At 38.9% G+C, this 14,930-nt stretch overlaps 1 long non-coding RNA gene across 1 annotated transcript; it reads left to right on the top strand.

Moving 5' to 3' along the window:
• Positions 1-2,953: 2,953 nt before the first annotated feature.
• LOC308662330 lies at positions 2,954-8,127 on the top strand. The gene is made up of 3 exons (XR_014025167.1): positions 2,954-3,106; positions 3,979-4,041; positions 5,770-8,127. It is a non-coding gene; the product is annotated as an uncharacterized lncRNA (long non-coding RNA).
• Positions 8,128-14,930: the final 6,803 nt, after the last annotated feature.

A 14,930-nucleotide genomic window follows, 5' to 3' on the forward strand; every position in this document is an offset into this window, starting at 1 on the left:
TATCCGAACTATCAACCTAAATGTTGGAGGTGTGGTGGCGAAGACGCAACGTATTTTCATATATGGTGGACCTGTAAAAAGGTTAAGGCTTTTTGGATAAAAATCTGGTGGAATATGCAGAAGATATTTAAGCAAAGGATAAAGTTTTGTCCGCAATTGTTTTTATTGGGCATAATTACGGATACTACTGTTGTGGACACTAAGTTGATGTTGAACTTAATTACGGCAGCAAGACTTTTAGTAGGTCAATATTGGAAGAAGGAGGAACTGCCGACTATAGAAGAATGGACTTTAAAAGTTTCTGACCTGGCGGAAATGGCAAAGATATCGGCTTATTTGAAAGACCATTCGCAACAACGTTATATTATGGAGTGGAAAAAGTGGATTGATTACATCCAGAACAAATATGGGACCAAAAAGTTTCATTTAGCATTTGCATAAGTTTTGATGTGATATTAGTATTGCTTGTAGTCATTTTATATGAGCTAGAGTGCGATAGACTTAATAGCTTATTGTTGTTAGCATATGGTTGTTTATGATTGTTTTTACTTTTATACCTTGTATTTAGCTCTGGGAAGTCGGGAATGGGGGAGGGGGGAAGGGGAGGGGGGAGGGTTAGGGAGGGCTAGGAAGGGTTGGGTGGGGGGTGGGGGGGAGGGATTGTTAAAGATAAAATGTATTGGAAAACTTTTCAATAAAAAAAAAGAAATATGATTGGTTCAGTACTCAGGAAAAAAAATAGCCAAGGGATCAGAGTCAATTAGACAGGCAAAATGAGGAGATCAACATGGGAGTTGAAATCAGGACTTACGAGGAAAGTCTCTGGATATTTTAAGTACTTGGACAATTTAGGCACAAACAAGTATTTTTAAATAAACAGTTTACATGGAGTCAACACTACTAGCAATTTCAATCACACTAGACTTGGTTTCGTTTACTTAGTGTGATGAACTAGAGAATAACAACAGACTTGGAAGGGATCTTAGAGGTCTTCTAGTCCAAGCCCCTACTCAAGCAGGAGATCCTATACCACTTCAGATAATGGTTGTCCAATCTCTTCCTAAAAGCCTTCAGTGATGGAGCACCCACATTGATCAGTAAACCATAGTTTATGGTTTAGTGTTATCTATGGACTTAATTACTGTGGCTTATTCTCAAACTAACACAGTATAAAAACTCAGATTAGAAAGGTTGCAGAAAATTGTTTAAATGGGTCGGTGATGGAAAACCAAGTCCCTGGTACTAGATGTCAGCTCTAGAGGATAATAGTGAAAAATATTATTACTGATTATTCCTAATTCACCAAAATGGGGGGAGGGGAACCTAATGTGGTGCTGGATTATTTGAATATTTTACATTTGGTAAAATACGTAAACCACAAATAATTCATTTTTCACTTTTTTCTCAGTAGTAAGACAACTAACACAGTTAGAGATTGGAATGGACAAAAAGATTAGTTAGATATGAGATCTTCTCCTCAAAGTTCCTATAATTAATTAACCACAATAAAATACTCTGTGTGATTAAAAGTTGAACCAGGCTTCGCACTTGGGCAATTTCCATATACAGAAAATTGTAAGCACGATTCACATCCCTTCCCTTAAAACAAATTGTTTTTCAGCAGCTCTTCAGAACACCAAAATATCAAAATACAAAAATATAAATTCTGTTAGGTAATTGACTAATGTTTCCACATGTCTTTGGGATAAAAATTAAAAGTAAAAAAATTCAGGAGTTGTTTTTTTGTATCTGAAATGTCAGCGGAAAGTATGTATGACACACAGCATGATCCACAAATCTATGTATAATAGCTTACAAATGAAGTAGAAGTGTCAAATTCCGACAGAATAGCATTTCAGAGACATTAATGTTGGACTTAACATGTTGTTACAGTACACATATAAAACAATAGGAGTGGCTGTCAGGAAAGAAAAGAGATATTCCCAGAGATCTGTGTTTCATTTCAGTGAACTTCTGCATGGCTATTTGTCACACACTTGAGTGAGATTCATTGCAAAGCCATGCAAATTATTTAATAGCGGAGAATGAAAATTACTCTTCAGCCAGAAAATGCATGATTGCTCTTCCTTACACGGTGACTTGATTAGTATTGTAGGAAGACAGCACATACCCCCAGAGAATGAATTACTTTGGGGGATATTTAAAAAAAAAGCAGAATATATTTCTCCAAAGGAATAATAGAAAATCTTAGGCAGAAACACCCCCCCCCCAAAATCTCTTTGCCCCAAGCAAAGGCCAGGTCTGTAGAAATGCAGATTTGATAACTTTCAGAAAGACTGGAGCCAGGAAGCTTAGGGCTGATGGGATTAGAAAGACAAAGATCCCTAGAATCAACAAACCCTCACCCAAAATATCCAACACAGGACATAGCCATCAGCCACAGGGAAGCAGGACATGACCTTTAGGACATAGTAGGATTAACCCACCACCATTAGAATACCAGAAGGGCACACTGGACCTCAGGTCAAAGTTCACGCCACAGGAACAACTCCAAACACAAAAGCCCAAGAACAGGGGTCTTCAAACTTGGCCCTAACTTGTGGACTTTAACTCCCAGAATTCCTCAGCCAGGCACGCTGGCTGAGGAATTCTGGGAGTTGAAGTCCACAAATCATAAAAGGGCCAAATTTGAAGACCCCCCCTGCCCAAGAAGGTATATAAACCCACCATTCCCAGCAACATGGTCAGCCACCTCAGAAACAAGAACCTTCTTTCTATAGCGTGAAAATGTATTCTCCATGAAGCAGTGTCTGATCCAACGCTCAAATAATAACTCAAATAGCTCTCGCCCTGCTCTATATTGAATTCGTGGTCCGTCCAGTGAGCGCGTGTGCAGAAGGGAACTACAGGGAGCATGCGCAAAAAGAACACTTTCCTCCCATAGCTCCCATAGCTTTAGCGTTCCTCTGAGTGCGCAGGCGCACGAGTGGTCCGCCAACGGAGCCCCGCCTCCTCTGGTCTGGCTAGGAGACGGCAGAGCGGCAGCCGGCGGAGTTCGCCTTTCGCTCCTCCTTCCCTCCCCGGCGGTATCTCAAGATGGCGAGCCGACGTGAGATAGGAGAGCCTCAGGCCTTGGTGATAGAAGGTGGGCTTCTTCCTCACCCACCCTGACGGGCTTCCTTTGGCTTCTTCCTCCCCGGAGCTTCTCACCGCCTTCTCCTCCTCCTCCCCACCACCACCCTCTTCCTGCCCTACCAGGTTCTTAAGTCATGCTGCCTTCGGCTTATGGGACTTCGCATTTAGCACGTTTGGGACCTGCTGGCTAGGAGATAGGAGAAGACTGCACGTTTGAATTAGGGATACTGTCCAGTCCAGCACATTTCAGATAACGTGCTAAAGTTTGCTGGGATTACGTTCATGGGCTAGGAAATGGCTGCTGTGTGGCTGGGCTCCTGGGGTCCTGCTTTATACCAGTGAGCCTGACTTTGCCCTAGATTAAGAAAAGGCGATACGTTCCTTTTAAGGGATCCGCCTTATGCAGTAACAGGTGTGAGCATTCTTACAGGAACCTGATGGTCATGTATGATACTGCATACAGATTTCTTGTCTCGGGCTGAGACCAGGGGTCTTGAAACGTAGATCTTTTATGACTTGTGAACTTCCAACTCCTAGAATTCCTCGGCCAGCATGCCTGGATGAGGAATTCTGGGAGTTGAAGCCCACAAGTCATAAAAGGGCCAAGTTTGAAGACCTCTGCCATAGACTAAGGAAAAGATGTGCTAACTTGTGATGTGCAGTGTGTATAGGTTTTATATGATTGTTGGGGCTTTGACTGCTGTAACTAGTTATATTGGGTGACTATATTTGGTTTTTGTTTTTAAAAGTAAAATTTGAAGCACAGGGGCAAGCAACTGATCTTGTGCCTATTTTTTTTAAAATTTCCCTTTTGTGATAAATATTGGGAATCCTGCAGTTACATTTTTATTTTTACCAGTGGCTAATCAGTGTTTCTTACAGATGCTGAACCTATTAAATCAGAAGATAACAGAAAAATGACTATTTTGCAGCAACTCTCTCTAGGTAACCATCTTGTATTTCAAACTCTTCTTAGTGTTCTAGATGCAGTAATTTGACTTTTAAGTCACTTGATAAGAAAAATGTGAAATTAAATATATTAATTGTTACATATAAGCCAAATTTCTAAATAGATCTTCAAATGGGACTCCAAACAGTACTGTGCTTATTCAAACAGAATGAGTGTTGAATTGTTTCTACCGTTCCTAACCCAGTAATATATAACAATAAATCTTAAGAAACAAAATTAACATGGAAATAACTTCAATTGAAAAAGAAACCCCTATAACAAAAGCACAGTACTAAAATAACATTTTTATCAAAGCTTAAGTGTGCACAGTATAAGTGATAATTCCCATTTCACTTAGCATTGCTGAATTTTTTTCTCACAATAGAGGCATTCACATTTATCTAATTCATGCACTAATAAGTGGGTATGAAACCATAATAATGAGGAAAGCCACCGAGCTTTAAATTTTTGAAGAAATTCTGTGAATAGGGAAAATGTAGCCCTCCTTATCTCTTGTGTACAAGAATATAATGCGCATATATGAGAAATTGATATATAATTCTAATGTTACATTATATTTTATATGCACAGGACCACAGGTTTGTGTTATTTCTGAAGTTTTGTATGCAGTTTCCTTAAGGTTTCTCCTAATATTAGATCCAGTAATAACCATATGAGATAGGTTGGGTTGCAATCACTAGTCTAAAATCTTCCAATGAACTCTGTGTCTAAGACCCTGAACCAGTCTCTCCCACTTACAAGTCCAGTATCTTGACCACCAAGCTATAGTGGCTGTATTTTGTAGAGTCACACATACACACGCACTCTTACTGTTCTGTAGGTAACAGATTAGTCTGGTTACCTTTGTTCATGGAGTGCTAAATTAAATGGTCACCTTGGCACAGGGAGCCCTTGTGCTCAGTCTTGGAGCTCTTCTGTAAAGAGGACCAACATTGCCTCAACAAAGTTGCTAAACATTTTATTGCCACAAGATCATCTCAATGTGATGAATAATTGAGTAAAGACTCAGGTTTAAAACTCACCCCAAAAAATCTCTAGATTGACCCGTATTTAACCTGACTGTTTGAAAGATATTGGAAGGATAAAATAAGGAAGCAGAGAGAAAAACTCATATTTTCTCATAAGTACCTGCAACAGAATATGATATAATAAAAATTGGAGATTAAATTCCAGATTCAGTTCTTAGGTTAGTCAGATATTTACTCTGCTTTACTCTGCTTTTTTTAAAATCTGTAAAAAAAGAAATCATTCTAAGATTGAATATATAGTATTTTGAATATGAAAAATATTAAACAGAGAAATGTCCAACAAATGTTATGTGAAATCAGTTTCAACTACAAGAATTTAATTTATAAGCTGAACATGCTATCTGCTGATGGACATAATTCCCAAGCAGTGTTCTAGCACATGCTTGAATGCAGTAGCATAGATGTCTAGTAAGATTAGAAGGTTTTAAGCATTCATATTCTCATTTTGCCTCATTCCAGTTGCCCTGGCTAGGCTTAATTATTTTGCATCATCAATGGAATTGTTGAGTTTTAGTAGAACATTTTGTCCTTGAAGGAACTTGATTCAGTTATATTTTATGTATAACTTTGGTCCATATTTATATTCTCCCAGTCAAGCCCAGAGGGAGAAAGAAAAAAAATTGAGGAAACATACGTTTGAAGCTTACTTATTGTATCTTACGTTTTTTTTCCCAGGTAAACATTATTGAAGTGCAGTGCTCAAATTCTGCAGGAAGAACTAAATTTGCCTTCATTGATCCAAGTCTGATATATACATCAGGTGGAAAGATAAACAGTCAACATTTTTTTTCACAAGGATTGTAATAAGTGTTCTAAGCAAACTTTTTCATGCTGAATTCAAAAATGAAGTCATTTTTTTCTATCAGGCTTATTTTTTATGACCCTATTCTGTTTAATTAGTGACATTATGGTGTTTTATGTTAATTATAGTAGCATATCTGTATCAGATTTTTTAGAGTGGAGGAATTAGCACACATGCCAATTCATTTTATTTCTGCCTAACAAGCGCAACAGGGATCACCTCTAAAATAAGCACGCTATGAATTAGCTAGATTTACCAACTGCAATGAAGCTAGTCCCGTGTAGTAAGAGTTTTACTGCACCAAAGTTTCTAAAAATTTAGTGACAGTGACTAATAATAAAGATGGCACTTAGGTAAAGCAGAAAAGGAAAGCCTTCATTCTGTTGTAACATTTCAGGTTATCTGAAATGAGTTGCATTTGTTGATGCAAGGGGATCTGAACAATCTTGTTCATGATTTGAAGTTGTCTTAGAAGCAGGGTGAACATTTAAGATCAAAATGAAAGGGAATCTTCACTGTCATGATAGTTAAGATTTTTTCTTTCTTTCATAGCCACCATAATGAATGTAAAACAATTTCTTCTCCCAATAAGTTGGATTAGTGTTTTGTAAAGACGTCTATTCAGTTATGGAGACTGTTGGCCATGAACACAATGTTAATCGTTGGCTCCTTGAAAGTTAATTGGAAGGCTCTTTTTCATAATGGAAATAATTTATCATCTATGTGTTAGCCCATGCTGCTAACGTGAAAGAGCTGTATGAGAACATGAAAGAAAAGATCCAGTGTGAAAAACATAAATGGACTGTTTTTGGAAGTCTGAAAGTCACTGTACTTTTTTCAGCCTGCAGTTTGGATACACAAAGCAAAGTGTTTTTTCCATGAGTAGGACAGCAAAAAGAAAAAGAAAAACCCATCAAGCTCAGAAAGAATGGCCCAGACATACTTCATTTATTCACAAACAGTTTGGAGAATAACAAAGCAAGAAATTCACAAAACACTAAGCAGTAGAACATAACATGTCATTGAAAGTTCATCACTTGGACTTTTTCCCTGACAACCTCAGCATAGTCAGTGATGAGTATGGTAAATAATTTCCTCAGGATACTTGAAACATGGGAAAACCAAGAATAGTTGAGTCCCAGTATGCTGGCTGACTGGGTCTTTGAGATAAAAGCCACTAGACAATCTTTGGTGACACTCGTGCTTCAGATTAAACTGTAAATATAGGCTATTATCAACAGTAAGTTATGTATCACTCGGACACCATACCTGATAGAAAAGTTCTGAAACATTTGAATTCAGCATTAAAAACCTATGAGACTAACCAGTTTTCATATGATAGTTTTGTTCTCCATCCTTTCAAGTTACCCTATGCAACATCGTTGATTCCAAGTGTGATATTTTTATTCCATTTCAAGGGTATCCCTGAGGGAATAGCTCATGGATATAACCATAGATCAGGGGTAGGCAACCTTGGCTCTATTATGACTCGTGGACTTCAACTCCCAGAATTCCTGAACCAGCATAGCTGGGATTCACCAGTCCACGAGTCATAAAAGAGCCAAGGTTGCCTACCCCTGCCATAGATAGATGTTTTATTCATCCAGAAATTGTATGAAAATACAAATCTGCATATAAAATGCAGTCCAAGAAGTTAAGGATTAAATAAGGGGTATTTTTTTAAAAAAAAATTGTGAATAAATCCCTAATCAAGCATCTCCAGTATTTCTTCCAAGCTAACAAATGGCTCCTAATTGTACAGTGCGCTATAGCTGTGATAGCTTTATCCCATTTTCAAATTTATCATAAGAGCTTTGAGAGCTCTTGCACCATATTACTCTGATAAGTGTCTCCAGGTCAGTGATCAGAAAACAAGATTATACTAACTGCTAAGAGTTATTGAATAAGCAACTGACAAATTCCGGGTAATTAAGTAGGCATATTTTTAGAACAAGAGGGACATCTTAGAGGAATGGTGCAACAGTACTGAGGTTCTTCCACTCAAAAACCCACTCCTCCCCCATCAAATTACTTGCAGCTAAATGTTTGGTGCAGCCTCTCATTTGATTTCAAGTTCAGCCCATGTTCTAGCTGTGCTTTGCTGGAATCAGTTCAGATTTTTCCTGGTATAAATGCAAACTTACAACTGAAATCTAAGTTGTCTAGGATGGAGATTTACATTGGCTGGTAATTTTCACTTTCTGATTAAAAATAAACTTTTGGTCCCTTAACGATCCTTGCAGTTTATTCGGTTGCGGAAAAAGCCTTATTGTAATACCCTTTTGCCATATGGTCTTCCATCAGAAACCTTGCTTTCAGTACTGTAAAACAGTATCTTGTTAAATACATTCCGGATCTAGGATTGCAAAATTATTTAAATGTAATGTGGAGCCAGCTAATTATTTCACTAACTTGGAATTGCATGGGCAATACAGAACCTTCTCTTGGGGATACTTTAATATATGCCATCTGTCTTATTGGAGGTCTGGTTTAATAGGATTCTCTTTGAGATAAGCCGGCTCATGCAGTCTGATGCACTCAGAATGATAGCCATGTCAGATAAGCACCAAAGCAATAAAAACATTGTAACCAAATTATATACCACATCATATGAATTAGTGGTTTTTGACCCAAACAACAAAACCTTTGTCATACTGAGAAGTTTAATTAGACTGATTTTTGAAGTTTTACAAGATATGAGATTTTAATGCCTTTCATTTACATTATAGAACCCTTTGTTAACTTACTAAAGGGCATACCAAAATATTTGTCTACATTTTGACTCAGTACCAGCTATGGAATTTGGATTTTTGACATCTTTCAGTAGTCAATTTATGATGTGACATTAGCTTTTCAAATAACGCTACATGGTAAAATATCTTTCTGCCACTAGGTGGAATAAAGTTCTCTGAATGGCCTTTTGCTTTCTCGGTTATCTTCTGCTGTAAACAAAATTGCTGTAATTGCATTCCAAGAATTGTTACCCTAATTGATTACATAAGGGAACTGTGAACAGAAGAAAAACAAGTGCTGTGATTTTTAGCAAACCGTTTCAGGAAGTTTGAGGAACAAGCTCTTCTGGAAAATTCCATTGGAGTACTTTGAACAAACTGCATGCTTTATACAAGGCAAGAACATTGGGCATCTGTGTAAATCATTTTTTATTCAGGTCTTTTTGAAATATAAAGTTCTAACGGGCAGAAATAGAGAAATATTATAAATAGAGGAGATACATAAGAATTGCTGCTAAACCTAGAAATAAAATGTTTACCTTTTTATATTAACCCCTAATTTCAGGCGTGGACTATGCAGAGCTAAAACACACTAAAAGTACTTCTTTTGTTTCCACATAAATTCAATAATGGATAAAGAAACTTGGGTCCTGCAAATACTACCAAAATTGATAAATGTGGAAATCTAGAGCTGACTTTTTTATTATTGATTGTGTTCAGGTGCCCACAAGTTTAGGAACTTTATTTTACAGTCCTTAAGTAGTTAACTTGATTGTTCTCTGCAACACTGCTGCTTTATGGCCCATATCGTAAATGGTGAATACCTGCATGCTTTTACTATATTAGCAGGATATTTTAACATAAGAAGGAGACATGTTGTCAGCTTGAGGATTAATATAAAAAGGGGGTTAATATAAAAAGCTAAAACATATAGGGAAGGTTGCTGGAATTGGGTATGTGTAGTTTAACGAAGAGAAGGACGAGGGGTGACATGATAGCTGTGTTCCAATATCTCAGGGGCTGCCACAAAGAAGAGGGAGTCAAGCTATTCTCCAAAGCACCTGAAAGTAGGACAAGAAGCAACGGATGGAGACTAGTCAAGGAGAGAAGCAACATAAAACTAAGGAGAAACTTCCTGACAGAACAATTAACCAGTGGAACAACCTGCCTCCAGAAGTGGTGAATGCTCCAACACTGGAAGTTTTTAAGAGGAGACTGGATATCCATTTGCCTGAAATGGTATAGGGTTTCCTATAGAAGAAGAAGAAGTTGGAAGGGACCTTGGAGGTCATCTAGTCCTCTGCTCAGGCAAGAAACCCTATATATCATTTCAGACAAATGGCTGTCCAATCTCTTGTTAAAGACTTCCAGTGTTGGAGCATTCACAGCTTCTGGAGGCAAGCAGTTCCACTGATTAATTGTTCTAACTGTCAGGAAATTTCTCCTTAGTTCTAGGTTGCTTCTCTCTTTGGTGAGTTTCCATCCATTGCTTCTTGTCTTGCCTTCAGGTGCTTTGGAGAATAGTTTGACTCCTTCTTTGTGGCAACCCCTAACATTGGAACACTGCCACAGTTGACAGCTAGAGTTATAAATCAAGGATTACTCTTAATATTGCATCCTTGAGCTGTGTTGATACTGCTTAGCATTCAGCCATATACAGTAATATACTGTATTCTCACCTGCCAGGTGATGTTTCTGTTTGGCCTTATTAAAGCATTGAAGTAGACATTTCTGGACCAGCTCTTGTGATAAATATGTAATTTAAAAAACCATAGATGAAGGAATGCAAAAAAAAGACTTCACTCAGAGAGGGATGATAGGCAGTGGAGAGTACCAAAGTCCCTTTTTTTTCCACCTGTGAAGTGTTAAGAATGAACTTCCAGGTTTGCAATGGAAACCTGGATGATTCTCAATAAAATCAGCCTGAACTGTGGCTCTTTGAAAGCAAGCAGGATTTATAAGAAGCCACAAAATCATAATCAGCCCTAACTTTGTTACTCAATCTGACAGGATAGCAAGTCCAATTCATAGGAAATGAGATGTCAGTGGCTTATCACACAATTTGGGGAAGTCTCTTAAATAATTTAATAGTGTTTTGGCACCGAGTGATTAGTACACTTTTAGGATTTAAGATAACAAGCATACTTACGGAACAATAAGTCCAGAAGTTTGCACAAATTAAAAAGCGTATAGTGTCCTTTTGTGAACAAGATTTCTGAGGGAGCCAGCAGATGGACCTCTTTTATGCCAGCTGGAACATAATGTCTTCCCAGTTAGGTCTACACTGAAGTTTTCAGCTCGCTCTGACTTGTTCTTAGCTTACTTATTTCAAAAGTGAAGGAGGATGATTTGATTTAGCATCTGGAGATGCCTGCCCAGAAAATTCCTGGAGAGATGTCTTTCCTTGGTATCCATCAACTTTTCCTCCCCTTTAGAGAGTCACATGTCTGTTCACTACAGTAATAAAGTTGAGATAAATAGCATAGGTCTAGGACAGAAGGTAAGTGTCAAGATAGAAGATAATCTTATTAAAGGGTAATCAAAAGAAATGCAGAGTGCAAAAGCAATATTGGGTGATACAGGTTAATATGGAGTTAATATGTAAGTTACAGGGGAAATGTGGATCACACCACTCACCATTTCTTCTGCATGAATACTACAAACTACCAAACTGAAGTGCCCTGTATATCTGCTTTACATATTAGCAAGTGTTATTCCTTCAGAAAGGGCTACTCTGCCTACAAATGTCAACACATTCTGTTAAATAAATATACAGAAATTTACAGTTTCCTCATTCAATGAGAAATAACTTCATCTTGGATGCCGCCACCTTTGATTCATTCTCAGTCAAGATTTTGTTCATCTTAGTGCCATCCTGTTTTCCAAAGCTCTGTTGGGCACAACCAATCTTGTGGGCCCTATTATGGGGAAGGACTAAAATTTGCTATCAGTCTTGATCTGCTACAATGAAGGAAATAAAAGTAATAACATTCAGGGCAGCATTCATGTGAGCTAACTTATCATTCCTGTTCCTTAAAACTGGATTAACCCACTCTGAAAACATGTAACACAAAGCAACCTTTTAGGGTTATTTTCAAGGAATTAACTGTAAATTTCTTCTTGATGAAATGAGCCTTAAAGGTCAATTGTGAGTAAGAAAAAATTGTTTCAACATCCCATTTTAGAAATGTCAAGATGGCCATACTTCAGTGTAATCTTGGAAACTAAAAGGAACCATTTATTTTTTCCTTGCTTCTTTCTGTTAAACCTTGGTGAGGTGTCTATAAACTACTACTGAAGCCCATTCACATCACCAAATAGTTTTCTAAGGTAGCCAAGACGAGATTTGTAGGAAATAAAAGTAGGTATTGGGTATGGACTATTACTTGCTTGGTAATCTTGATTAAGGTTGAGAACCAAGGAAAGAAACAGCTCTGTAGTAAAAGAAAGAGAATCTTCAGATTCTGTTCCCAAGATTCAAAATGTGCCAGTGAGTCCACAATCGTTGTTTTGTTCCTTTTTTAAAAGTTCTAAACCCATTTTATATAATAATAACATCTGAAACGAGTTGGCAAAAATTGAAAAAGGCCTATAAAACTCATACACAGAAAATTTGTAACCAATCTTTGTGCTATCAAAGTGCCCAAGAATGATATCTGGCGCATGACTAGACTGCAATCTTGGATCATGGTTGTAATGTATTGGGGTTTTTTTGCTTGTACTGATTCACGTGTCTGTTTAAATGCTGCATTAACAGTTGCTCATTGGTGTGTATGTGTAACGGCTACTGACTAAGCCAGACTTGTTATCTCCAGGACTATCATTGGTAGATTTGGGGTGGGAATGGCTTCCTTCAAATCTATTGGCCGCCGCCTATAAATAGCTGCGCAGCATCCACTGTTTCAGTTCTATTCTGCTTTACTTCAATAAAGCATGTTACTGTTTGGAACCTTCGTCTCGCTTATTGCCTGCAACGAACCGACTAAAACAACAATGCTCATAAACTCAAAGCCCAGATTTTCATGGAATGTGTGATATGAATGCAAACAGGAGAACTTGGCTGCAACACAGTGGTGGGATTCATCCAGTTCGCACCACTTCCGCAGAACCAGTAGCTAATTTTTTGTTGCCCAGGCCCAGAATGGACTTCCGGAAGCCGCATCCACACAGAGAACCGGTTGTTCACATATTTGAATCCCACCACTGCCGCAACGTCAGAGGAACATTTACACCTTTTTATTATCTGCCTAACCTGTATTCACCTGTATTACGTCCCATTCCCACCCATTTCTTTTTTTCTGAGAGAAAACTCTATAGTACTGGCAAGTACTATGAGCAAGAAGGGGAAAAATTAACCAAAAGAAAAAAAGAAATGCAGCTTTGAACATGACCTGAACTATGTTTGTTTTGCTAAGGCAGAACATTTGTTAGTTTTCCAGTACAAAGGTTTTTCCTGAATGAATAAGAATAAGAACGTCATAAGAAATACACACGCCCCAAAAGCAATAATTTTATCTTGCCGGGACAACACCACGTGGCCTGAGGAATTTGCCTATTTTTTTTTATAATCCCCTTCATATTAAAAACAACTTTCAGCCTAAAGTGCAGCACACACTCAAAAGAAGCTAAGGAACTCCATCCATCTTAATAACTGGTTTATCTGCTTCCGATGTTAGTGTCAGTGGCTACGCTGCAGTGGACAGAGGAACACCTCCCCTCAACCCTATTCCACTGTCACCAACCTACATACTGTACAATCCCTTTACTGAGAAACGTAGTTGGGTTTTAACAAAAATATTTTAACACATCACGTTTTAAGAATGTTAAATCATGTTTCTATGGATTAGTATCTTTTTAGTGAAATGTGAAGGCGCTACAGCTGCTTTGTTTCAGATTTAATGGTTCCTGTTTAAGATTTGTTTGCAAGGAGAGAAACAAGATTTTCCTAACTTTGACTCTTGCTTGAGTTACCATAAGAGGTTTTGTCCTAAAATTATTCCTTTATTCTCTCTCGTATCTAGAGCTGGTACATGGAGCAGCAATTAAGATGTGGGACCCTGGCTCAAAGGAACCCAAGTTTAAATCTATCTCAGTAGGATTTTCCTGTGCCATTTTGAGAAAGCAGGTAGAAAGTCCATATGCTGTCTCCATGGTTCTCATTTGGGTCAAAACTCTGAAAATGCTTAGTTCTGCCATGTTTCTCTTCTACTCTTCTCACTGTACTACTTTGCTTACTGTTATGTATTCGGCTTGTGGTATCATCACCACGTGCGTTGCTGGAGTGCTAACGGCTCCCCAGCTACCTAGACAGGCCGTCTCCGGTCCTGCAATTGGTCAGCCCAGGCAGCAAGCATGGGTTTAATCCTATTGGCTGCTTCCATAGGGCTAGGCTATATATATTGTGGCCGGGTGTGGCTCAAGCTCAAGTACAGTTCCATCGAGAATAAAGAATGAGTTTCTCTGTATTCAGCCTTGTGTCTTCATTCCTGCTCACCAGAGCCCACGACTTAAGAGTGGCAACGAGGATGGGATCCTGCATCACCATTTTAAAAAGGGCTGAAGTCAACGAGGGGTCGGCAATACACGCTGGAGGGAAGAGGCATTTCCCTCCCCCCCAGGCTGGCTAGTAAAGCCACACTAGCGGTCGCATGCTCAGTGGATGCATTCCCTGAGCTAAGAAGCAGGATCCAAGAATGCAGGAAGCAAGGAAGATGCCGAAGGTCAGCAAACTCAGAGAGTTCGATGTAAAACATCCAGAAGACTGGCCATCTTACCTCTCGCAAGTGGAGAACTATTTACAAGCAAACCAAATTGCAGAGGAAGGCCTAAACGCCACCACATTGCTATGCGTGTGTGGACTGGCAACTTTTGATCTAGCAGAAAACCTTTTCGCGCCGACGCCCAACGAAGTGGTATTGTTTGCAGATCTTAAGAAGAAGCTGACGGGGCATTTTCAACCCAAAATGTCAGAGATGGTGTGGCATTTTAAATTCGACCAAAGAATGCAGCTACCCAGAGAGACAGCTTCAGAGTTTATCGTGGGCCTAAGGCAGGCTGCACGCCTTTGCAAGTTCTTGAACTTAGAGGAACGACTGAGAGACCGGCTCGTCTGTGGCCTTCGAGACAGAACCCTTCAGCAGAGACTGTTTGCTAGACCCAACCTCACATTCTCCGAGGCACAGGACGAGGTAATGGCCGATGAAGCCGCCGGGGGTGCAGTGCAGACAGTGCAGCCCACCAAATCTTCAAAAATTGAAGATTCCGTCCATCTCGAGGTCGCCAAATGCGTCGGTGAATCGTCA

This window comes from Vipera berus (assembly GCF_964194415.1).
Source record: "Vipera berus genome assembly, chromosome: 2".
Lineage (NCBI taxonomy): Eukaryota > Metazoa > Chordata > Lepidosauria > Squamata > Viperidae > Vipera > Vipera berus.